The sequence below is a fragment of the Danio rerio genome, chromosome 10 (genome assembly GCF_052040795.2).
Source record: "Danio rerio strain M-AB ecotype USA chromosome 10, GRCz13ab, whole genome shotgun sequence".
Lineage (NCBI taxonomy): Eukaryota > Metazoa > Chordata > Actinopteri > Cypriniformes > Danionidae > Danio > Danio rerio.
In genome coordinates, this window is record NC_141030.1 from 16392309 (window position 1) to 16416364 (window position 24056).

General features: G+C 34.9%; 1 protein-coding gene and 1 pseudogene across 7 annotated transcripts in view; both read right to left on the reverse strand.

Annotated features, from left to right (window-relative positions):
• galt (galactose-1-phosphate uridylyltransferase) overlaps positions 1–24056 on the reverse strand; it is a 225731-nt gene that overhangs the window by 127841 nt on the left and 73834 nt on the right.
• On the reverse strand, positions 8989–14504 carry LOC147842006 (uncharacterized; annotated as a pseudogene). Its single transcript, XR_015500893.1, has 9 exons — positions 14445–14504; positions 13403–13717; positions 13145–13317; positions 12801–12900; positions 12364–12693; positions 12103–12259; positions 11811–11938; positions 11493–11719; positions 8989–9272 (listed from the first exon to the last, which is right to left on the reverse strand). The product of XR_015500893.1 is annotated as an uncharacterized LOC147842006 (transcript).

Here is a 24056-nt window from a genome sequence, read left to right on the forward strand (position 1 = left end):
CTTCTGTTTTTATTGTCAACAAAAAAGCAAAGTAGTGCATCTCGCATTATCATAAAGGAAAAGTATGCTTAGTGTGATCGGCCCCTTAAGGTAGGTATTTATATTGACCATAAAAATGTTTTCAAAAAATTTCTAAACACTTTTGTCAGCCAAAATAAAATAAATGTGAAATTCTTACTGGGAAAATATTTTTTTCCAGAGGAAAAAAATATATAATATATATATTTAGAAAATATTGTGACAAGGTCCTTATTCTGTTAAACAGCACTTAGAAAATATTTGGGGGAAAAAAAAAAAAACTACAAATTTTACAGGAGGGTTAATAACTTTGGATTCATCTGTACATACAGTACATACAAAGATACAGTAAAATGATTCATTTAAATTTACATAATAATACTGTATATAATAATGTAACAAAATAAGCATATAAATACAGAGCTGAAATGTGAGATAAAATATCTTTATTTTAATCAATTTAAATAGTTTTCATTCATTTAATGGTTTTCTTTTTGGCTCAGTCCCTTTATTAATCAATAATAATAATAATTAATAGCCACAGTAGAATGAACCACCAACTTATTCAGCATATGTTTTACGCGATGGATGCCCTTCTAGCCACAACCCAACACTAGGAAGTACCCATACACTCTTCCATTCTCACACATACACTACAGACAATTTAGCCTATACCCAATTCAGCTATACTGTGTGTCTTTGGATTGTGGGGAAATTGGAGCACCAGGAGGAAACCCACGCAAACACAGGGAGAACATGCAAACTCCATACCAACTGACCCAGCCGGGGCTCGAACCAGCGACCTTCTTGCTGTGAGACGATTGTGCTACCAACTGCGCCACCATGACGCCCACTTTAAATTGTACTTATTAATTAAATAAAAAAATTTTAGAATTTTTTTTTGCTTGTCATTTAATTATATAAGAAAACTGAAGCTATTTTCAGTTTGTAAAGCTATTTAGTCAGCAGCCAAACTTTAAAAAGATTATTATTGCTGCATTTTAATTATCATTTTATCATACTTCATAGAGTGTCCCTGAAAGACGAGGTCAAGCTTTTGTTTGTGCAAATTTCTTTTCATTTTACACACCTGTTCATCTCCACGCAAACCACATTGAAATTCTTGTAAAACACCATGTTTCAATTATCAAAACACTTTTGCATTTAAGAAAGTCCTTATAAAGAGAAAAGCAACGAGCGATCTTAACAAGCTCATAATGCTAAACTCCTGCTGGGGCTTGTTACCTCAACACAACACTTAGATAATATTCACCAGACATCCTACAAATAAACAGCCGTACTGTGGAGAAATGCTGTCAGGTGATGATTTAAACAAAAAAGCTGTTTGTAGAACTCTAAAAAGTTTTAGATAAAAATAAATGAGATTTCAAAGCAAAGTTTCATCTGCTAAATGATTACCACTAATATATAAACAACAGAACGACTCACTCCCATCGATCACAGCACTGTTTCATTAGATAGGTGACCTGTGCTGGCAAAATAGGCCACAATGAGCATATTTTTAAAAATGAGACCTTGTTTTTTTCACATTCTCAATTATCAACCTTAAAAAAAGTTTGATCTTTTGGAATTAGACATTAAGGGTTCTATTTTGACAGTCCATGCGCAAAGCGCAGACTTTCAGGGCAAGTCAGAATCCACTTTTGCTATTTTAAGCACGGAAAAATCCACTTTGCGCCATGGCGCATGATCGAAAAGGGTTGAGTTCATTTTCTTAATGCGTTATGTGTGTTTTAAGAATAAAACAATCAAAGTCTTATCTCCCATCCCCTTTAAGAGCCAGTTGCATCGCATGAGCGCATTTGCTATTTACATGAGGTAAAGTAACTGTAGGTGGAAAAACTGAGCATTTCACTAGCAAGAAAACAGTTAAACGGAGCATCTACAGCGCGAGAATGAGAGATAAGGCACCTTATAATCTACTTTCACTTTCGCTCTCGTGAATAGGGAAACCTTGAACGCACAGATATCCATTATCCTATACATAATTAATTTTGTTTGTTAAGCACAAAGATTTGTTTCAAAACTATTTCTAAATTCAGTTCTAATTTCCAGCAAACAAATAAATGAACAATAACAACGAAATGTGTCCAAAAATATGAGCTATATCGTAATACACATGCTGTGCCCCATATGGTCTGAAACCTGACAGGTGAACAAATCTAAGCTCGTTTTTAATAAAACAAATATGAATATGGATATAATAAATAATACTGCTAATAATAATAACATCATGCAAAAGCAAATTGTTATGAATGAACTGAAAAAGCATCCTGAGATAAAGAAGGCATGAAGGCAGTTATTTTTTTTATTTATTTTATTTTATGTAGGCTGGAAAATAATATGTTTTGTAATATTTCAATCCTTTATATTTATGTCCTATATTAGCGCTGTCAAAATTAACGCGTTAACGCATGCGATTAGTTTGAAATAATTAACGCGTAAAAAAAAATTAAGGCAATTAACGCAGTTTTTTTTTTTTTTTTTTTTCCTGTTGTGGCCAGGGCAGACGCCGGGCAGTTTCCCACTGTTTCGACGTACTTTTTGGGCCGGGCTGATCATCTTCTTATGGTCTAATCGGCCCATAAAACACTCAGCAGACTGTCATGTCTTTCTGCCTCAGTGACTGACGGTGCTGCGAACTGTCACGCTCTGAAATAAGATGTTTCTTTCCCGGACAGAGCGGCCGTGTGACATAATCTGCAGCCCATTGGTTCTTTTCTTTATTGACATTGGACTGAACCAATCACAATCTTCCATATTGGGCTTTGTGTAACGTAGGTGTGTATTCGTCAAAATAGCCGAGAGTCACGCCTGTTGCTTACGTGCGGGTTCGCGCCGCGGGAGAGCAGGCTTTTGCGTCTGCACTCTGCAGCGGGGCACATATCAACATATTCCTGTCTATTCTATCTAGTTACCTATCTGTCCATATACATATACTTTTTTTTTTAACTTTTTTTAAAAATCTGCACCACGGCCGCGGCAACTTCCTCCTATAATGCTGTTTCCTTAACCTGCAAGTCTTTATTTTACAAATGATAAAGAATGTCTGCTTCTTAAGCTTTAAGAAGGGTGTCATTCATGTATTTTAAGATTCTCCGCTCGACTTTTGTTTTGGTCTATTTAAAAATCTATTATAGTTTCTCAAAATAGCAACGTGCCAGCAATGCGCCTCAGAAAGTCTTCCTTTTTAGACCAGAACACCTAGGGCACACATATGAACGCAAATGCATTTGCTATTTAAACAGCGTCAAAAAAAACATCAAAACAACTCTTGCGCCAAGCTGAAACTAGCAAATAACAATTGCGTCGTGCCTTGCGCCACATTGATGTACTGTATGATAGGGCCCATAATCGTTTGAAGTCAACAACGCAAGATAGACCAATAACTGTCATAGAGCGAGGTTTTGATAAATCTGTATTGCATACATTTCATAGTAAAAATATATACACTGTTTATATATATATATATATATATATATATATATATATATATATATATATATATATATATATATATATATTAGTGCTGTCAATCGATTAAAAAAATAACTAATTAATCACACTTTTTTGGAAAATTAATCATGAATAATCACATTTAAAAGACTGAAACTTGCAATTTTGGCTATTCAAATGTAAAATTAATGTAAACGCAAGATAAAAACTATTTAAATTCAAAATATAATTGTTTAGTAGAATTTTTGTTTAACTTGTAACAGATTTCTTCATGTAAACAACATACCCACAATAAACCATCAAGATCCTCGCTTGACAGCCATATTTATTACAGAAATAAAACACAGGCATGTTAAAGCCATTTGAATTTCAAAACAATCAATACCAATAAAGAAAAAAATAATTTCCAAGTTGGATTCTAAATAGACTGCAAAAAAAAGCCAAAATACAGGCATTGCAGACATGGAAACTGGAAATAACAAAAAAGAATTGAATACAAACAATTGCAATCGTTGTAAAGGTGTATTGCTGTGAGTTGAGAACATTAATTATAAAGTAGAAACAAATTTGCTCATTCCTCCTTTACATTTATCCTGTTGCTAAGACAGTTCAGTCCAGACATCCCAAGTCTCCCGTAAGTTGCAGGAGTTTCCCGCAAATGCACAGAGACCCCCGGATGCCCGCAAATGAATGATAATCTCCTGGAAATCGTGCGTCTCCCACCCGGTCCTTAAATACATTGCACACCCCTCTCCTCCTAGCTCTTCAGGTATGTCGTGCGCAACTCACCCCCACCGCTCTTCAGGTACGTCTCGCGCAAACACGCCTCTACTCAAATACGTTGCTCACTCAACCCCTGACACAGACACACACACAGACAGACACACACTACGCGCTGGAACGACTTCCTTCAGATTCATCATGAATGATCGCTCTAGATAACTTGGTGATGCGACATTAATTCTTTTATACTGAAACATGACTTCAAAAAGTGCTTCCTTGGTCTTATCCATATTTCTTTGCATGTTGAACATGTCCACCACAACAAGAAGTAAAAAAAACTGCAAAAAAACTGCAAAAAAAAAACTTTTTAACACGTTAATAATTTAAATTAATCGCATGCGTTAACACACTAATTTTGACAGCACAAATCTAAATATATATACACACACACACACACACACACACACACATACACACACACACACACACACACACACACACACACACACATAGAATAATTAGAGATTAATAAGAATTAAAATAGATAAATAAATAAATAAATATCCTTAATACATAATTTAAATATGGTGCATTTACTATGAAATTGTAATAATATTTACCAACTGATGTTTAACAAAGGTGGTCAGTTTGCTCGGTAGCTCACTTTGTACTATGCTGTACTTGTGATGCAGAGTGCTCGGGTTCGAGTACAGTGAAGCACATTTCCACAGAATAGATAAAAGCAATGTAAAAGCAATGTTCTTGCTAAAGAAAACACTATGCCCTTGTCAACCCTCAGCCATCTGAAGGACGTGTATCTGAAACATTCAGCACAACGTACCTTAAATATCATGTTTAAAATTTGCAAAAAAATGAAAGCACCCTCTAGTGGATTTGTAAACTAAAGCATGCAACAAAGCATACCCAATTTTTTCTTTTTTTTTCCTACAAAATGCTGGCTGAGGCACTTATTTCCAATGAGCCTGGAATCAATTAATTTCCTGGCAGCTTGTATTCTTCATAATTTATTTTTAATATATATATATTTTTTTAATGTTCCATATGTAATAAACTTACCTCAACATTGAAATGTGAAAAAAGGCACATTTAGGAGCATGGGTGCATCCCCTGGTGGTTTAGTGATATGGGTTGCGTATATGGAGAATAGGCTCTTTGATGTTTTTAGCCATCCTTCATAAAAAGATTTAAAATACAGGAGAATTTGGGAAAATACCTTTACGGTAGGCTAGCAGGACAGAATTGTAAAATACAGAAGAATCTTGGAAAAAACAAAAACAACAATAAAACTATGCAGGCACTATTCATAACTATTTTTAGTGTAATTTTTATTGTTTAGTGTATTTTTATTTTTTATTTTATTTTTTTTTGGAAGTACAGCTGTTTTGAGCTGATGTCCATTGAATTAGACAAACAAAATATAATTGAAGGTTACTGAAATTTGTATTATTTTATTTGGTCTCATTTATGGATTACTTAAAGAAGATGGGAAAATGTACTTTTTACATTTTTCTGAAAGTTGGAACATATTTCAAGTTTACAGGGGATAATTTATAGAGGTATAAACAAGACCTAAGATTTATCGCATTGACAGCTTGACTGCACTGTAAAAAAAAATCTGTAATTTTACATAATTTTAGCTAGGGTGCCGAAAAAAGTAAAAGTAAAATAACAACCATTAAATTAAAGAAATTCACTGTAAAATAATGGACCTTAAATTAGTGAAATTTACTGTAAAACAATGGATGTTAAATGACAGAAATTTACAGTAAAATAATGGACGTAAAATTACAGAAATTTACCGTAAAATAAAGGATACTAAATGACAAATTTACTGTAAAATAATGGACGATAAATTACAGAATTGTACTGTGAAAAAATGGACCCTAAATTACAGAATTGTACTGTAAAATAATGGACGTTAAATTACAGAATTGTACTGTAAAATAATGGACGATAAATTACAGAATTGTACTGTAAAATAATGGACCATAAATTACAGAATTGTACTGTAAAATAATGGACCATAAATTACAGAATTGTACTGTAAAATAATGGACCATAAATTACAGAATTGTACTGTGAAATAATGGACATTAAATTACAGAAATTTACGGTAAAATAATGGATGTTAAATTACAGAAATTTCCCTCAATTTTAATTTCTGGTAATTTTTTGTAATTTAATGGCCGTTACTTTAAGTTTTTGTCCGGCTCCCCAGCTGCGGGAAAAAAAAAAAATTATAATTTCTGATTTTTTTTTGCAGTGAGACATTGATGATAACAGAACAAGATATTGAGATAAAATTAAATGAGTGTTATATTTTTATTTATTATAGTGTAAATTGAGTTCCCTTTTCCTACTTTCTAGATTACATATATCCATTTAGTAGCAAAACGGGCTTGCTTTTGTGTTTTTTCGAGGTCATCCATCCACTAGTGAAGGTTTTTGAAAAAAACACAATGTCTTTTCCCCCCTGCACTGCTTCTTTCCACTCAATCTCCAACTAACTGAGACATGATTTTATAACATTTAATTGTCCTTCAGATTCGAGCTCCAAACACAATAAAGACGAGAAACGTGACAAAGTCTCCACAATAAGGAGCAAACAAAGATATTGCCATCGCTAATGGAATTGTTTCCATTACTCAGTCGGCCAATAAAAAGCCATTTTGCTTCTCAGGTCCTGAGCCTGCTGCAAATTACAGCCGTACACATCGCAAACAAGCTGGGCCGTTATTACTTATGTTGTTCGGGAGCCACAGAAGACAGCAGAGGTGAAACTATCATGATCTTCTCCACAGTTCAAAAACAGATATTAAATGTTTCATCATTTTCGCAAATCATAGAAGGTGCTGTAGATGAGGCAGCGGCAATCTGTGATATTAAAACACTGAAAGTAATGAGCCACTGCTAAAACAATAGGTCAAATCAAGGTCTCCTAATACAAAACGTAAATAAACAGATGTAAATAAACAGAAAACAACTGTCAAATTATAGAATGTGCAACACTGACAAAGTAATGTTGGATTTTTAAAAATGTATTTAACTAACAGGTCTGCCAGAGGGAAACGTCAATTCAGTGAGTCAGAGCAAGTTCACAATGGATGAAAAGTACGGGAGCTGAAGCTGCAGCAAGAATACCATATGTGACACTGTCAAGCATGCCTCGGATCTCACCAGACCAAATATAGCATGAAACTTGACATGCTCTTGTGCAAATTGAGAGGAACTGACTTGTGTCGTGACATTTAATTCTCAAGCTTTTCAGTGACTATTTTGGACAGATTCTGTGTGGAGTTTGCATGTTCTCCCTGCTTTTGCGTGGGTTTCCTCCAGGTGCTCTGGATTCCCACACAGTCCAGAGACATGCAGTACAGGTGAATTGGGTAGGCTAAATTGTCCGTTGTGTGTGAATGTAAATGAGTGTGTATGGATGTTTCCCAGAGATGGGTTGCAGCTGGTAGGGCATCCGCTGCGTAAAAACATATGCTGGATAAATTGGCGGTTCATTCTGCTGTGGCGACTCCAGATTAATAAAGGAACTAAGCCGAAAAGAAAATTGAGTGCACTCTAAAAACGAATGTGTTGAAAACAACACAACATGTGTTATTTTCAACACATGTCCTGAGTGTGCTCAGGGACAACACATGTTGAGTTAAGTTTAACACACAAAATGTGTCATTTAATGTAACACATTAATGTGCAGCATAAGTTGACACACAGATGTGTTGTTTTTGTATGTATTTAACACAACTGTGTGTTACTATTCAGTTTTTATAATTTTGAATGTAAAATAAATTATAAATTAATATACAAAATCTCACAGGAAACATTAAACACTGTTCACATACTGTTTATTTTTTCCTTTTTAACATGAAAATAATGCATTTAAATGTTTTACAGCATTTCATTGTACAAACAATTCATTGTATAACATAAAAACTCACTTTATAAAAGCATTCATTAAATTGAACTTGTATCTGTTACGCACGCCATATAAACTGTCAAATATGTATGAAACAGTTCCCAACATATACATTTTTAAAAATTCTCTAGTGAAAGAAATAAGTAACCATAGCACAACGTTTTTGCATTCACCTACATGTAAGATGCTTGTCTTAACAAAATAAATCATTGTCAAATCTAGTCAAAACACTTAAAAATTTAGGTAACCCTTTATAGTAACGACACTATAAATCATTTATTGAGCATTAGCAAATAGTTAATTCACTATTTGTTTAGCATTAACTCGACATTATAAGACATTAGTAAGCGGTTCATAAACACAGCCACAAAAGGCTGAATTTTTGACTTATAAGCGCATTTATAATGTGTTTAATGATTGTAGTTTCATAATTCAAACTTTCAAATACAAATGGTTTTTAAATAATGCAGTCCTTAATTTAGTAGTGAAAAATTAGTCAGAAGCAAAGTATAAAAGTACAATTGTTAAGCGCATTATAAATGTACTTATAAGTCAAGAATACAGCATTTGTAATTGTATTTATGAACCGCTTACTAATGTCTTATAATGTAGAGTTAATGCTTAAATGAATAAATTCACTATTTGCTAATTCTTAATAAATGATTTATAGTGTAGTTATTATAAAGTGTTACCAAAGTTTCAACCACTAACATGTTTAAAACAAAATTTTGTATTTAGGAGTTACATACTGCTGATCGCAAAATGTCACAATGTCTAGAGGTCTGTAATCTATTAAGTCCCCAGGCAGCAAAGCCATGTCAAAATCATTTGTTCTGATGACACTGAAGGAAAAAAGATGTTCATCAAAATACTTAACTCTTAAAACTCTCAGAAACATAAGTGCGCATTCTCTTTCACTTTGGGGAATAATGTGTATAACTTCACCAAATAATGGTTCTCCCCTTTCATCTGCTTTTAAAGTCAGAACAGATCCTGTCTGGTATGTTGTCCCCAAAAAACTGATATTATTACTCACATGAATTGAACTGGTGTAAGTAAGAGTCTCAAAATGTGTATCTGTCTTAAGCTTGTCAAGCAATTTGTCACCCTTATACAAAGATGCAATTACAACTGGGAAAGCATTTGGTACAATCATCTCAGAATTGTGTTTCGAGCTTAATTTCCATTGGTGCATTTGCTGAATCTGGTGTTTATGAGCCAGTGTTTTTGAAATATTACGAAAGTTGCAAACAACTTGGGCATGTCGCTTAAGAGGGTGATGTTTGGCTTCGAACCTCATACACCACAACTTTGAAAGCGGTCCAAATAAAGTCATAATACTCGGGTAGTGTGTCATGTAGTGATGTTTAGGAATTAGATTCCTTTCAGGATAAAGAATCTTGAACTGTGTATGGTGATCAATTATTAGCTGCTTAAGATGGACAGCAAGCCCTTTTGACACAACAGGTGCAAAAATTATGTCACAAATTTCCCTCAACATTAGGAAAAGGTGCCAGTGTGGGCTCTGTGTGTCAATTAAATCACCTAACAGAAAAGGCAAGACTAGTAGTAAACACCACATCTGTGATGCAGTCTGCTTAATAGCATTTTCAGATGTCCTCAGATTGACAATAACACTAGGTTTATTTTTTTGATTTCCATAGCCATAGTCAAAAGCTGCTATTCTTTCATTTAAAAGTTCCAGAGAAAAACATTTCTCTTCATAAATGAAATGCCGCAGCATCAATTTGACCTCAAGAGGTCCGACTCCTTCCAACACATCATGCATAATGTCTACACCAATATTCTCAGTGACATGAAAATACTGTAGGCTGTTTAGGCATGAGTTATGTTTGACACCGGTTGCACTTGCATCATTGAGTTGTACATGGTATGCATAGTTTTCCCTTGTACGTCTCTCTGTATTATTTTCATCAAAAATAATCTGGGAACTTGATTTGTCAATTAGACAAAATTGACAAAATCGGTTTGCAGAGAAACTTTCCACATAGCCACAGAGTGAGTGACAGGCAAGATTGTCCGCTGTCAGCAAACAGACTGTTCCAAAAAGTAATTGATGTTTATCGTGTAGTTTGACCTCTATACCATTCTGCTCAATTTCTTTTAAGTCTGTTATAAGAGGTTCCAAAATTTTGTCAAAACCATAAATGTCTTTATCAATAGAATTAAATAAGAGACATAAATGGATATTGGAAAGTACAGAATTTTTTTCTGACGGCACATTTCGTAAAGCAAAGTAAACAGCCCCCATTTTATGAATCTTTGTTTTAGATCCAAGAGGATTAGTTGTTTCCAAATCATCGAAGTATAACTGAATTTGTAATGCATTTGGATGGTTTCGGTAAAGAGGATGTTTAGAATATTGAGCACCATCACAATAATCATGCATTGTATCTCGTTCACCGCAAGACTGCATATACATATTCTGCATTTTGTCACAACTAAATAAAAATTTAATTGTGTTAATTATTGAGATGTACTGACATGTGACAGGCACAAGCACCTGGCTTTTCCCCCCATTCTTTCTAAGACAATCTAATCTGTGACCAAGAAACACTTCTGATGGTTTCTCAAAGGAAAAATTGTCAGAAAAGTACTTAGTTAGTTTAAATGTAGTATCTATGTCACCAAACATGTTTCTAGCATTGTCAAAATCCTTCATAAGTGTTTGAACTTCAGCACTATCTAGCGGAACTGCCAAGTTCTTAAGTAAAGTATTAGTCTTTTCTTGCAAATGACCTAAGGTACGATCAATAACTTCTTTTGTGCAGGTTATACTTTTTTGAACATCAGTATAAGTTACATTAGAAGAGGCATACATGCTGGCAGCAAAAGCTGCAGCACAGTCTTTTAGGTTTAAACTGCTCTGAGGAACTAGCTCTGTTTTAGACATTTGGACATTATCCTCAAAATTATTTATTCTGCTTTCATCAATTTGATAGGATAAATCTAAGTTCTTTGTATGTCCTGACTCTTCAGAAGGGCATGAATTCGTTTTAAAATGATCTCTGTTCAGATGTTTTAAAAAGGAATTGAAATTATGATAAGTTCTTGGGCAACCATTTTGACTACAAATTAAAGTTAGGTTGTAACTATCAGAGAGTGCATGCACTTCCCTTAAATGCCAAATTAACCCCTTTGTTTCAACAAAATCATTTTGAAGACACTTTGGACAGGTGTACATGCTTATTTCAATTAGGTACGAGACTGCACCTTAGCAATCAATTCCATGACCTTTGATCGTTTGCAAGATGACTGGGACAAAGACAGGTCATATATATACTCAAAAAAAGAAAAAACAGAAGACAGTTGGCATGGATACTGAAGGTTGCACAGCCAGTAGAATTTGAAAAGTCTGTCTACAGCACAGGTCAGGCTTTCAACATCAAGTGGAAGAGCAAAAGAGTCATTCTTTGCCACAATTACGTACTGGGATCCATGTCCTAGAGAACCGATGGAAACCAACTGTGGCTGAGCTGACTTCAGGGTCCCATTCATGGATTCAGCGAGCAAAGATGTAACGTTGGTACCAGCCTTCAAAAATAAAACAATGAAAAGCATTAGAAAATGTTGCTCCATTAAAAACAATTTTATTTATCACAAGCTAACACAATAAAAACTATACCGGCACTTGCTCCAACAGGTAGGACACAGCAGAAGTCACACAGCATTTACTCCCAGCAACACTTCTCCCAGATGCAGTGGGTGGAAGAAGATGAATAAGGATCTTCAACATAGTGTAACACAGTTCATCTTGAAGTGAAGATACAGGTCACATGCAAAAAAAGAATTTAAAATTTTTTTGGAATTAATATTTTATCTTGAATAGAATATCAATATTCACATAAAATTTTCTCATTTAAACTATGTTTAGAAAAGTATGCACATGCAACAGACATTTTGGCTGAAACTCATACCATCATGCTGATTCTCAGCCTTCTCCAGTAAGTGTCTGATGTCATTTTTCTTCTCCAAGGATGCTATTTCCTTGAGTCTTGGAATTATCGTCCCTTCCCACTTCCGGATAAACAAGTCTTCTTTCCCATCGGTGAGCTTGGAAAATTCAATGTCCATCTTCAAAGAAAGAAAGAAAGAAAATCAGAAACAAAGAAATATTAATATTACAATTATGAAAAATGTTTGTGTAAAGTTCTGTCTTAGTTAAGCATGTCTATTACCAAAGCTGGCATGTCAAGAAATCTAGGATATTCCTTGAAGATTTCAGCAACAGTTGGGGATTTTGTTGTTATCCATCTCCTTCGGTAACTGAAGGTTTGATTGATTGCAGTCTTTATTGATGATGAATTCTCTGGTGATGGTCGCATCCTCTTTATCAGAGTCAACCACTCACTTGGTACAGTTTCATCTGGACTTGGTAAAGAAGGTTGCGGTGTACAATGACGACGTTTCAAACTGTACACCCGCTGGCTCTGTTGAAGCTTCCGTCTGATGTTACGTAATCTCATTTCAATAAATCCACTGTGTGATGGCCCATCAAAAAAATGCTCCTGATGTTAGTAATGCAAAAACAGAACTAGTTAAAGTCAAGTATACATGAGCAACTTGCATACACATTCCTAAACAATTCAGTTTATATTGTAAAAAACATTCTTACATGTCCCTCATTTTCCCCAAAGGGCACCTGAATCCTTAACGAGGGGAACAATGACACAATCTCTTTTGCTAGAGCCAGCTTTTCTGTACCAGATGGATAGCTAAAAAAAGTAAAAAATTAAAAATAAAAATACAGTTGCACAAATTGCTCCTTCACAAACATAAAAAACTGACTAAACAGTGGTACTTTAGAATTGATTGGGATAAACTGATTGTTAAATTTATTTATTTAAAACATTTTTTTAAATGTAGAATTTATTTTAATATATAACTTATTTAAATAAATGTAATTTAATGAATTTGCAAAGAAATACACCTTACGTGGAATAAACAAACCATACTCACAATCCATGTTTCTCTACAAGGTCACTGACAGCAACTTTAACAAGAATCTTTCTTGAGGAAATCGACAGCGTCTTAGTCTCTTCATGTTCTCTCAGGATTGTAGGGGCTTTTTCTTCAAGCAGCGTCAGCAAACTAGTTGTGGTGCCAGTCTGAATTGAATCTGTTAAAGGACACTAGAAATGCCAAAAACATTTTATTTATTGAAATGTTCACTTTTATCTATAGTAATATAAAGGGAGAAAGATATTAATGTTTTACCTGTAATAAGTGCACACTTCTTTCTAATGAGTCCGGGGTGTTGCTTGCAATATAATACATTTGAAATTTGTCAAGCTCCTGTACTCCTGCATTTACATCAGTGTCAATGAACTCTTGAAAATCTGTGTCAAATTTCAATATTCGATCAAGAGATAGTTGTTGAGACAGTTCAGGTTTGACTGAGGCTATCAGATCTCCAACACTGCCAACTGTGAATAGTTTTCTCCATATTTCCTTTTCGTCTATGAAGACAGTTGCAAGAACTCGGTGTAAAACTGTTAAAGTGACTGTAATTTGCTCCTCGACTTCCATCATCTAAGTAAAAGAGAGAGAAATCCATGTATATACAAGCACAATGAGAAAACAAACACATGTAACAATGAGTATGACAATAAAAAGCACATTTTAAATAGTATATGACTAGTCGGTTAGCACAAAATGGCGCGCAATGTTGATTACAATAAAGATCTTCATATTTTAACGTTAGATATTGTTTATGAATTTGCTCACACAGCGGCGCCATTTGGTGTCTGTACAAAGCGCCAAACTAATGTTATGGAAAGGCATTCTTGTTCAAATTCCTGCCGCAAAGCGGCATCTTATGTTTTATATCAAATAACATTATGATTAAAACGTTAGTGTATAAATTGTGTCCGGTATCGTTAATTTACCTCCAGTGTCAGTGATGCGGAGGCTTTAAAGTGACGCGAAGCCGGAGATTTTAAAGTGACGGCAACTCTCATACCAAAATGCAATACATATTTAGGGTCAGTCTTTCACCTTAAATATGTAACTTATTATTAACAATTCTGCCGAGTGCCAACGCAGCTTTGCAAAAGACGCGCCAGATGCGTTAGCTTAGGCGGCTAAAGTTAATGGTAAATGACCAAGTTGCCAAGTCACCCGTGTATTTGGAGTATGAAACATGGAGACATAATAAAAGTAACAAAAATAACTTCCTGGACAACTAACACAAAACAATCTCACGCAGAGTGGAAGAAATATTTACTATCGTAGCCGAATTTTAATTAATTTCACTCACCTGAGGCAGAGAGGTGCATTATCCGACAGAGCTCCCGGAGAGCGACGGTTGAAAAAGAACGTCACTGCGCATGCGCGTGCACAAATACACAGCATAAATCCCGAAATACAGAATTTTCAGCCACATTTTCACAAATGCTTATTTTATATTACCATTATGATAAATAAACTACATAAACACATAGCACAGTGCCATTTGACTCCAGACAAAAATGTATTTTATTCCAACATACTGTTTAAATGTGTTTAACACAGTCATTGTGTAAACACTTAAGCACAATATTAACACACAATGTGTCTGCAGTAACACAAAATGTGTTACGAACTGTTTAACACATATTTTGTGTAAATTTTTAACACATCATTTTTAAGAGTGTGCTCTCTCTTAGTGTTAAGTGGCTTTGATGCTAATGTTAATAATGTAATGGTTCTGTTCTGTTTTTGATTGATTTTAATGTTTCAGGTTTTGCAATGGATTAATTGATTGTGCTATTGGAATATTTGTTTATTATATACAATAAAATTTTGAAAGTATGTTGCGTTAAACATCCCCTTATACCAATAACACTGTAAATAAGTGTTACTCTTAATGTTTTGTGCTGTACTGTAGATTCAGTAGCAGTATTATACTGTCATCAACTGATCCATTGGGTTTGCAATGACGATGAAAGAAAAAAAAACATTTAAAAAACCTCAACAGAATCAAACATTATCAGGGTTTCTGCAGGTTTCACCAAGTTAAATTTAAGACATTTTTAATACCATTATAAATGAAATTTTAGAGGGCTAAATGCTAAGGAATTTTTCAAATGGACCAGATAGAAAAGATTTTTATTTTCCCTATCAAAAAAATATTATAATTTAATGCATTAATGCTGAAGGAAGAGTCCTACAGGGCTTGGTTGGCTTGAGGGACTCCCGAGGCAGCTGATGGGTACCAGCAGGCCAAGAATGCTGCAGCCCGGGCGGTTGCGAAAGCAAAAACTCAGGCCTGGAAATGAGTTCGGGGAGAACATGAAGGAAGACTATCGGTCGGCCACAAAGAGATTCTGTAAAACCATCCGCCGCCTCAAGAGGGGAAAGCCGCTCACATCGGTACTGTTTACAGCAGAAGTGGGGAGCTGTTGACATCGATTGGGGATGTTGTCGGACAGTGGAAAGAACACTTTGAGGATCTCCTTAACCCCACTGACATGTCTTTCATTGAGGAAGCAGAAACTGGGGATGCAGGAGTGGAGTCACCCATCAACCAATCTGAGGTCACTGAGGTATTTGCAAGTTTTTCAGTGGCAAAGCAGCAGGGGTGGATGAGATTCACCCTGTGTATCTTAGGTCTCTAGATATTGGGGGCTGTCTTGGCTGACACGTCTTTACAATATTGCATGGAGGTCTGGGACAGTACATCTGGACTGGGCAACTGGGGTGGTGGTTTTCATTTTTAAGAAAGGGGACCGGAGGGTGGGCTCCAACTTTAGGGGGATCACACTCCTCAGCCTCCCTGGGAAAGATGGTCTGTCTGATGGTTGAATCTAGGATCCAGGAAGAACAATGCGGTTTTCATCCAGACCTTGGTACATTGGACTAGCTCTATACCCTCACCAGGATGCTCGAGGGTTCATGAAAGTATCCCCAACCAATCGACATGTGTTTTGTGGACTTGGAGAAGGCATTCAACTGCCTCCTCTCGGCATTCTGTGGAGGGTGCTCTGGGAGTATGGGGCCAGAGGAGCTCTGTTAAGAGCTGTCTCGTCAATGTATGAACAGAGTAGGAGTTTGGTTCGCATTGCCGGCAATAAGTCAGACTTGTTTCCCGTGCATGTTAGGCTCCAGCAGAGCTGCCCTTTGTGTCCAACTCTGTTTAGAATTTGTAGTGTGATGCAGTTCAGAAGGACAATAAGCACCTCTAAGTCCGAGGCCATGGTGCTCCCCTGGAAAAAGGTGGTTTGCCATCTCCAGGTAGGAAGAAAGTCCTTACCCCAGGTGGAGGAGTTAAAGTATCTTGGGGTTTTGTTCACGAGTGAGGTAAGGATGGAACGTGAGATTGGCAGGCAGATTGGTGCAGTGGCAGCAGTAATGCGGTCGATGTACCGGTCCATTGTGGTAAGAAAGAATCTGAGCCGCAAGACAAAGCTTGCGATTTACCGGTCAATCCACGTTCCTACTATCGCATATGGTCAAGGAAAGGACAAGATATCAGATACAATCAGCCAAAATAAGTTTTCTTCACAGGGTGGCAGGGAACACCCTTATGGATAGGGTGAGGAGCTCTGTCACCAAGGAGAAGCTTGGAGTAGAGCCATTGCTTCTCCACATCGAGTGAAGTCAGCTGAGGTGGCTCGGACATCTTTTTCGGATGCCCCCTGGACGCCTACCTAGGAAGGTGTTCCAGGCATGTCCCACCGGAAGGAGAACTCGAGAAAGACCCAGGACACACTGGAGAGACTATGTCTCTCAGCTAGCCTGGGAACCCCTCGGGATCTCTCGGAGGAGCTGGAGGAAGTGTCTGGGGAGAGGGAAATCTAGAGTTCTCTGCTAAGACTGCTGCACATGCAACCCAGCCCCGGAAAAGCGGGTGAAAATGAGATGAGAGATGAGATGACATTTAATAATACAATAATAATTTAATAATAAAAATATATATATATTTTAGATATTTTTTTGCAAAATATTTTTAATATCATTTAAAATCAAGCAAGCTCTACTTGTATTCTTACACTTTTTTCCAACAAACTTTCTTTAAAATAATTTTAAAAATGAGCAATTGTTTTGAAGTTTTAAAAACTATAATAAACTTAATCTATGCACAACAATCTATCTTGGCCAGTGTCCTCAACAAATGTTATTTTAAGGAAAACAATTAAATCATTATGGTAAATAGAGTTAAAAATGAAACTTTTTAAACAAAAAGTGTTATTAAGATGGATTGTTGGTGATTGTATGGATGTTAATGGCCAGGTTGGGTAGCAATACACGAACAACGGAAAATTAAGACCTGTTTAAAAATTAAGACTTACAACACAATATTTCAGTAAACTTAAAACTTTTTAAGGCCTAAAATTTAGATTTTGAGATTTAAGACATTTCAAGACTTTTTAAGACCCCGCATGACTTTCTGATTATTCAGCTCTGGCTATGAACTGGCTTGTCTTTCCAACCCTGATCTCTTCTATAAAAAAGGCAATGCTTTATTTTCTCCAGTCCAGTTTAGAAGAGTTTCTTGCTGACCGACAGGACAAGAACATGCTGTTTTGACATGTCATACATTCGCAGATGCTCGTCTGCATAGCACTGTTGCTGTGTGGTTATTTCTGCTACTGTCACCTTCCTGTCACTTTCAACCAGTCTGGTCATTCTCCTCTGACCACCCTTAATAACAAGAGCTGCCAACATTCTCTAGAAACACTAGAGACTGTTGTGCATGAAATTCCCAGGATATTGACACTTTCTGGGCTACTCAAACCACCTCATCTAAAAATAAAATCCATACTTGGTCAAAGAAGCAAAACTGTAAGAAGATCACAACAAAAATGGTGGATTCAACCTCAGAAGAGTTTGGATTTTGTAAAAAAAAAAAATTATTTTTAGCAAATCTGAAGTTTGAAATCTAGTTAAAATCAGTTATTTAATTTGAAAACAAAAAAAGCTAGATAAAATTTCTAATTTATATCATCATTTGGAACAAAAATATACACAGCTCTGGGAGAAAAAGAACAATTGTATATTAGTTTCATTTAAATAAAATCATTTGATTTAAAATGAATAATTACAGTTGAAATCAGAATTAAGTCGCAGTCAGCGAAGGTGCGTAATGCATAAATAGTATAAATAAGCCTTAAGATGATTGATTGTTTGAATTTGAATACATTTATTTGCCACAAATTTGGGGATTTTTGCATTTTCTCTTTATGTGTATGCATGTTTTTAATATCTGGATATAGGTCTTTAATCACTCGCGCTAACAGCTGATGTGATGCGCGCAACTGTTTAAAGCGCGTACGCGCTTCTGTTTCCATGCTTGAAGCAACCGTGCTTGAAACGCAACTGTGATCGGTTCTCTTTCATATAGACCAGACAAAAAGTTATGTTAATGCGCCCACAGTCCTGCTGCTTTCATGAGTTTCAAATGTGTCTTTTCTAAGCAGCACCGGTTGCTTTTGCTTTGAACAGATTATTAATTGTCTTTAACCATGTGATCATCCATACATTATCATACACAATATGTTTTTAACCTACTTTCTTTTGCTTATGGTTATTTTTTTATATATGGTTTAATTTTCTTCTTTTTTTTTTACAATAACATTGCTTTATTATGAGATTAGCTTTCCATTTATGTGTAGTTAACTGGTTATCTGAGAGACTTTTAGCCAGGATAGATTACTGTGCATATGTTTGATACATGACAATAATTGTTTTTTTTTAAGTGAATTGTTTTTCTTAGTTTTTTTTTTTTTTAAGAAATGTTTTGTTAAATAAAAAGTATAGTAGTATAAAGTATACTGCTATATTTAGTTTTTTTTTTTGACACATTTAAAATGTGTGGATAAGAAATAATTACTGTTTGGTGTAGTCAGAGATAAATTTGGTATCTCCTTAATTTTGAGTTCTGAAAAGTCATGTGAAATAAAAACGAATTGCAGTATAACACTATGAAGCCATGACCCATTTGCTCATACACGACACACAAAACGTGAAAAGAATGAGAAGGCATGTGGACAAAACACAAAATCTTAATCAAGTATTTTAGCATGTCAAAGTCATATTTATGCATATAAAAAACGTTTTCCCAACAATAAAATTGTGGCTAGTGAAAATGCAGAGTGGCTAGTAACATAGGAAAACTACTAGCCACTGTGGCTGGTGATTAAAAAAGTTAATGTCAAACCCTGTATATATATAAATATATATATATATATATATATATATATATATATATATATATATATATATATATATATATATATATATATATATATATATATATATATATATATATATAATTTAATGACAATCTGTCACAATTAAAAATACTTTTCATTTCTTGCAATAAAAAATCAGGAATATTACATCAAATATGTTTACAAATTTACAAATAGATTTTTTATCAAAAAAGGGATATTTGGGACCTTTTTATTAAATGAAAAACATGACAAGTAATGAACATTATCAGAATCAAACATTATTCAGTTCTGGATATGAACAAAATAGCAAAAAAGAAAGAAGAGGCCCCAATTACATGAAACGTTTGTCTGTCTGTCTATCTATCTGTCTGTCTGTCTGTCTGTCTGTCTGTCTGTCTGTCTGTCTGTCTGTCTGTCAGTCTGTCTGTCTGTCTCTCTGTCTGTCTGTCTGTCTGTCTGTCTGTCTGTCTGTCTGTCTATCTATCTATATCTATTTATATATATTAGCACACAGACTATTTCTCATTATAACCATTTGCTGAGCGCTCTGAGTGCCAACAGTCAAAAAAAAGTCTGAAAAAATGCCTGATGTCATGCACTCCATAGTTAAGACCTTTAATATTGTGGTTGCAAAAGAGCAACAAAAAGGTAGTGCAATGCCTTTGAAAAAAGCTGTGTTCAGTGTGATTGGTCATATAAGAAATGTATATATTTTTTATAATATTTAATATTAAATGCCATTTTTAAAAAACAAATAATGTCCAAGTGACAATATTTTTCTTTAAAATTATATGCATATATCTTTGTTTATCTTTGTGTGTGTGTGTCTGTCTGTGTATCTGTGTCTGTGTGTGTGTGTGTGTGTGTGTGTGTGTGTGTGTGTGTGTGTGTGTGCGTACAAAACAAATAATTCAAAAACTGTGAAAGAGTTACAAATTCAAAATGAAAAGTTTATTAAAAATACCATAAATATATTTATAATTTTCTGATTTCTTTTAGGATTGCAAGATCACTTTGTGTTTGCAGGTCAATCTCTTTACATTGATATTGCCCTTTACTAAACTCTTATTCATATCAGCAATCCGTTTTGATGATGAGATTTGGTTATCTTACTGTTGAAAATAAGCTTTTTTCCAATAAATCATTTTGAAATGTCACTGCTGTTAAGTTATCTCTCTTTTTTTTTAGTGTGTAATCGTGATGGAATTTTACATCAGATCTTCAATAGATGTTCGCACCCCCAGAGAACCAATCCTACCATCAATTGAAAAGACGACACAGTAATGGATTTTAAAACACCTGAAGAACAGAGGTCATGTCACATTTTTCAGAAGTAAAAGTTAAAGGGAATGTAATTGTTTTCTAGTTTAAAGTGGATAGAAAAGTAGGCTGGCTAACTTAAAGCATTTCTGCTTACAAAACAGTTTAGACATTTTAGGGTCAATCAAAAGTGCACAGAAAACAGTGTTGGTCGTGTCCAATATTTAACTGCTCCATCCTTCAATAAAAGATTCTTTTAAAAAGACACAGGCTCACATAAATCGTAAGATCAGATTGAAATGATCAGAGATCTTGTTAACTGTTACTAAATCATTTTTGGAATCCGCAGAGTTTAATGTTTTACATAAACACTAGAAACTGTTCTATGGGATCCCAGGATATTGACACATTCTGAGGTACTCAAACCACCGTATCTAATGCTAAACAACCCATCAATAGTCAACAAAACAAAAACATAGGAAGATGGAAATGGTGGATCCAACCTCAGAATAGCTGAGATTTTGTAATAAAACTGATTTTTTAGAAAAATAATGCAAATCTGAAGTTTGAAATCCAGTTAAAATTTGTTATTTTATATGTCAAGTAAAAAATGTTTATCTTCATTTGAAACACAAAGCATACAGCTTTAGAAAACAAATAAGAACAAATGTTTCTCAGTTTCACTGCATTTAGAATTAATAGTAATGTATTTGAGCAAAGTAGAATTTTTGTTTTATTCTATAAACTACTGTAGACATTTCCTCCAAATATAAAATAAATTAGTGTTTTGGGGGCACAAAATAACAAAAAAACAAACAAACAAACAAACAAACAAGTTAGTCCCCCAATAACTTTTTTTTGTTTGTTTGTTTTCTATTAGCAGCAATTGTTTTGCACTGTTACTGCACCCCAACCACCTTAACAGCATTACCACTATGTCATAAATGGTAAACAGTAATAGCCTTATTTCACGCGGCCGCCATTTTAAAATACAAAAGCGAGGCTGTGGTGGGAGGAAACCTGGAAGTATTGGATCATGACTGTAAACATTACAACAACATGCTATGGACTACAAACCTCCAGCTGTTGCCACAATTCCAAAATGCAGATATGGTGTAAACATCACTTTAATATCACCTAGTTCAATTTAATTTAAACAATTAAAAGCATATTAGGCATCAAACAACATCACAATCTCTTTAAGAGTAAAACGCTTAAGTGTCCTCTTAGGTTTCAGTTCATGGCAGCAGGTAAAGACCATGGGGATGCTTCCCTGCTTCAGCCTGTGTAACCCGGTGAGGGATAAAACGATGTGATCCTCTGTAGCACACCCTCGTGTTGGCTGTCATAGTGTTGTCCCAGGACTGAACTTTTAAAAAAGGTCCGCTAACATTTAAGCGTTGCTGAGCGAGTTCATAAACGGCGCCAATTTGTTATAGTATTCACCAGTGCTCAACAGAAATGACTCTGATTGGCTGTGAAGGTCATCAGTTTACCGCTCTTCACAGATTGCAAACACAGATAGACGGACAATGGGGTGTTTTAAAGCAGATCAGAAGATAAGTGGATTTATCAGCAGATCCCTCGTCTGTGTTTGCACTCGGTAAACATCGGTGAAGTGCGGTGAACTAATGACCTTTACGGCCAATCACAGTCACTTCTGTTGATCACGTGAACACAATGGCAAATCAGCGCTGTTTAAGAACGCAATCAACAGTGCTTAAATGTTAATGGGAAATAAACTTTTTTTTTTACATTTCAGTACAACATTTTGTATTGTGACAAGTCTATTATGGTGAAAGAATGAATTAATTAACTTAAGTATGATGAAAGGAATCTAAAACGTGTTTGAGAAAGAAAAAGTTAGCAAACTAGTGCCATATGCCACACACCATTCCTCTGTGACTCAGGCGATACTTCTGAGTTTCTTCCCACCGCAGCCTCAATTTCGCTGTTTAAAATGTCGGCCGCATGAAATCAGTCTATTTTGAAGCTTAGCATGTACTAATGTTTTTTTAGGAATGTGGAAGAACCTCTAGAACTTGCCTAACTTTTGAAAATAAATTTCTTCATCTTTATGTGCAGACTTAAAGGTTCGAAACTCAGCCAGAACAACAAGTTCTTACTCTTGTATTGTCATACAGTATATCGACACTTGGTCAGAGACAAATCAGCGTCACTTTGTTAACAAAAAGCGGGTTGCGCCACTACTTTCAGTCATTTGCAATATGTGTCCCACTAAACAGTTTGCATGTATTTTTGTAAAATACAAAGCATTTTGTAAACACTTTCAGAAATATTTTGTACCACCAAACCCCACATATACCTTAAACCAACCCACTTCTGAACAAGCTAAATTAACATCAGTGTATTTATAGCAAATCCAATGATATAAAATAGTTACAAACAAATTGTGTTGCATTCCAAGTCCAAACATTCCAACCGTTTGTGCAAAGAAGAACAGTGTTTGTAACTATTTTATATGGTCAGATTTTACTATACATATTGTATATCAAAGATTCTGTTTTTAATACCCTCCTGCTTAAACAGCTTAGTCTGAAATTTGTTGGTTTAGGGTATTTGTGTGCTATATCCTATGTTTTACATTGACAATTGGTCAGGTTCAGTGGGTTACATGATCAAAAATGTGTTTATATTGTAATGTAGATAAAGTAGTTTTGACTCATACCTCAATGACAGTAAAAAATATTACCCAAGTTGTAATTTAATCATAACAATAAAATCATCAATGCCTTTCGTGTTAGCATATCAATGCCAAAGCTTCTTAGAGAAAGCATAAGTGCACAACATCTGCCAAGTGAACAATATAAAACTATTGCATACATCATGTGAACAAAGGTCAATAATAACTTAAACTCTGGTGCATAACTCAAGTCACATGCATATGATATTAAAACACCTGTTCAGCATTAAAAGAAAATAGCCAAATTTTTTGTCATAAATTATAACAAATTAACTTTATAACAAATCTAAACAGTAGTCACGCGAGACAGGAATAATACAGTGTTTAAGAATACTATAAATACATGAAAAATGTAACCCTGTGATCAGATTAAATACAGGAATGAAGAAAGTATGCTCCTCTATTATCACAGCTGTCAGTCAGTTTCAACTCTTTTTTTTCCAGGGTCAATTCATCTTTGTCATGTGTAATGTAAATGCAGATATTGGATATGAGCCATTTTTAAAAAGAAACATAAGTAGGTCACAGAAAAATCAGATGCTGTCACAAAATCAGAAGACCGTCTAGATCTGCAGTGTAAATGCAGCTAAGGAGTAAAGAGGTATTGACTGAACATTGCTATGTGACAAGTCAAGAGTAAGAATGTGTTGCATTGGCCAGAAACAACACAAATATAACATTGTATAAGGGCTCTATTTTAATGATCTAGGCACAAAGTCTAAAGCGCATGTTGCAAAAGCATTAAGAGTGT